Here is a 3,670-nt window from a genome sequence, read left to right as displayed (position 1 = left end):
GTTTCTAGCTTGCACACGTACACGAGCCCTTGTTCGAAAGTCTGCAGATGCAATCTCGGGGTCAAAGTTTCTAGCTCCCTCTTGGAGGTTACTCAAATGAATAGAGGAGAACTGAAGCGAGAAATTGTCTATTTAAAAGGTCCAACGTGAGCGCTTAGTGCAAAGAAAAGTACGGTACATGACCCATGTACTCGTGGTGCAAATTATGCAGCAGTAGAGAGGTTAAGTTTCACGTAAAAGTCTTACGTCCGTGAACTTTTACGTCGAAAAGTGAAAAAACTCACGTAAAATTTGACGTGTTTTACGTGAGTTGACTGTCCCGCACGTAAGTTCATGACGTGAGTTTTTGGAAGTTTCGCTTGGTTATCCCGACCGAATTTGTGTGAGTTTCCGGAATTTTATCGAGATTTATCAAGTTTGTTGGAAGATTTGATATTTGTGCGAACTAAACCCGAGCCACGCTACCCTGGGTCCCTGATACTGCCAGGCAAAATTTCACGTCACGTCGCACGTGTAACTTAACCTCTAAAAATTACACGTAACGTGAGATTTGCACCGCGTTTTGAAAAAGGGCAAAAAACGTGTAACTTAACCTCTCTAGTATAAGAATACCCGGATCCCTTGTGCGAATGTATTGCTCGTTCCTACATCCTTTGATCATCATTGTGCGTACGCGCTAGACTACCCGAATTTGGGCTTGCTTATCCTAATCAGCTCGGCCTTTTCGGCTACAATTTGGAAGCCATCCCGGACCAAGTGGCCGTGGGGTTTCCTGGAAGGAGGCCAAAAGGGGCTTGCTACGCAAGGAAATACCATTTGCGGCGCCTGCTTCAAGCAACCCAACGAGAGACATTGTCACTCTGGGTAACCGAAACGGACTACTTTCCTCCGAGTAAGGTTGTTTGATACCGGATACTCTGCAGATCTGCCTGGTACTCGTTTGTTCCTCCGGTCTATCCTCTGCTCTTATTCAGCTGTACGCGTTTCCGCCAGGTCTGGTGTGACCGAGTCCTAATGCGTCGGTTAGAAGTCACGCACCGTAAGTTGCTTCGATGAATATTTCGTATGACCCCTCTAACCTCCTCTCAGACACTATACATTTTGGCTTCCTCTTCCCCTGTTTCAGAACGCTTTCCCCACTCGGCATGCAACTTCATTCACCGTATTAACCCTCATTCCGGGTCGTGGGGTCCAAACGGACTCCAGGTGGATGATTTTTGATATAGTTTTACTTTGCTGAATCACATCTCCCTGAAACTTCATGTATTCTCGCTCCACATAATTATACTGGCACAAACACAGACATAGACAGCAATAGAGACACTACTCAAAGTGAAGGGTAGTTGGCCGCAGCCATATGTGACTGGGGTACAAAAGGACCCCGATATGCTGGGAACGTAGGAAAAAAGTCAATATGGAATGAGGGTTAAGCTTAAACTTAATGCACTTGCGCATTTAAGCTGAATATATAATAGCTCGCCTACTACTAGTAGATGTCCTCTCCAGTTCCCACTTGCCAGATTATCGATCCTTTTAAAATCCCCTCCATTCAAGTCCTATTCTCATTCTCATTGGCTTTCGCAGGAGGTAAAATCCCGTGACACCTATGCTGCTTTTTGTTCCATTCTGCACGCGCCTATCTAATTTGGATTGACGACGGTAGTTAGTACTCCTTTTCTTTTTCTCAGATTTCCCCACCACGGCAGGTTAAAACCGCCCGCATCACCGCATCACATGTCTATTGGCACTGTGTCATCGTGATTGTGGAATAACAATAATAATAATACTGCACTGGTGCATGTGCACGCATATGGCAAGAGTAGTCGGCCTGGGGTTGTATACTCATACCCATAGCATCCCATTATGGCCCATACCCTAACACCAAAACATTTGAATCGACCTCTTCCATATCCACGCACAATTGAACACTTGAAAAGTAACTTAGCTAGCGGAACCCGTACTTATGTCCTGCATAGTGCAGATCAGAAGTTCAAAGATCTATCCATTTCTGGTCATGGCTTGTTTGGCGTCCATCCTTTTTTGTCTATTTGTATCCATAGCTAGAGCTCCTAGAATGCACTAGTGTTCTTTTCACATGTATGTCCTTCTCTAGCATCCCTTCTATTTTAACTAACTTCGCACCACGCCGTACACACCAGACATGCCCAGGTCGGCGACCATGGATGACTCAACCGCTTCTTTGCAGCATTAAACTCAAGCATCAGCTCTACCGTCAGTATCTCAGAACTCGCAGCGCCGAGAACTGGCTCACATTCGTTCCTCAACGCAATAGGACCACAACACTACTGAGAGAAGCTAAATCCGCCTTCGTATCCACTACCGCGCAAGGCGACGTAACTGGTGTCCCGCAGCGAAACCTGTACAAGTTAATGAAATCACTGCGGTCGTCCCCGAAGAAGGAGCTTCCACCTATTACAGCGAACGAAACAGTGGCTAGATCAGATGGAGAAAAGGCGGAAGCGTTTAACAATTTTTTCATTTCGGAAAGCCAGAAGTCCGTCTCCGGACCAACTGAAGCCGTGCCAGAGATTGGCGTGTCGCGCATCATCGGAAGCGAACTGAAGGAAATCATCACCACCCAGGAGGAGGTCAGAAAACTCCTTTCCGCTCTTGATTTCCGGAAGTCGGCTGGGTACGATGGCATCCCGACGAAATTGCTCAAGATCACTGCAGACGAAATATCGTGCTCCCTCGCAACACTTTTCAACGAGTCCTTCTCGCGAGGCGAGCTGCCACAGGACTGGCGCGACGCCACTATCAGTCCTCTACACAAGAAAGCCTCTCGTGCAGAGGTCACCAATTATAGGCCAATCTCGCTCCTAAGCGTTGTCAGCAAGGTTCAGGAGAGGATTGTTCACCAACGCCTCTACACCCACATTGAGCCCCACCTACCGGCCGACCAATCTGGATTTCGATCTAAGGATAGTACTGAACTACAGCTCTCCCGCCTAGTGCATGAGATTTCCGCCAGCCGAGATTCCGGTCAGGCAGTGTCAGCATGCTTCTTTGACTTATCAAAGGCTTTTGACCGAGTCTGGCATGCTGGCCTCCTGGCCAAACTCGAGCACCTTGGTGTCCGTGGCATTGCCCTTACCTGGCTCACAAGCTACCTGACTCGCCGCCGACAACGCGTCAAGGTTGGCTCCGCTTTGTCATCATGGAAATCCATTCCAGCTGGAGTGCCCCAGGGCTCTGTTCTGGGGCCTCTTCTTTTCCTGGTGTACACGATCGACCTCCCCCCAGCATGTACAAACTCTCACACTAAATGCAGCCAGCTCGCCGATGACACGGCACTCATCGCGACGCATTACACGAGGGATTTGTCAGCTGCATTCCTCCAACGTGCCGTGGACGCAGCAGGACGATGGTTGAAGGATTGGCATCTCCTCGTCAACACCAAGAAAACCGTCGTCCTTTCCTTCCAACCCCAACATACCATCCACATCACGCTCCACTCGACTCGGCTGCAGCAGGTCCACCAACATAGGCACCTTGGTGTTACACTCCAAGACGATTTGCGATGGGCCCAACACATCATAGAAACCACCAACAAAGCCAAAAAACTACTACACCAACTCCACAAGACACGTGGCACAATGAACGCTTCCAGCCTGTTGTTAATATACACAACCTACATCCGACCCGTTCT

This window comes from Sycon ciliatum, chromosome 5, assembly GCF_964019385.1.
Source record: "Sycon ciliatum chromosome 5, ocSycCili1.1, whole genome shotgun sequence".
NCBI classification, from domain to species: Eukaryota; Metazoa; Porifera; class Calcarea; order Leucosolenida; family Sycettidae; genus Sycon; species Sycon ciliatum.
The sequence above is the reverse complement of the archived record's forward strand: the minus strand, read 5'-3'. Positions refer to the sequence as shown.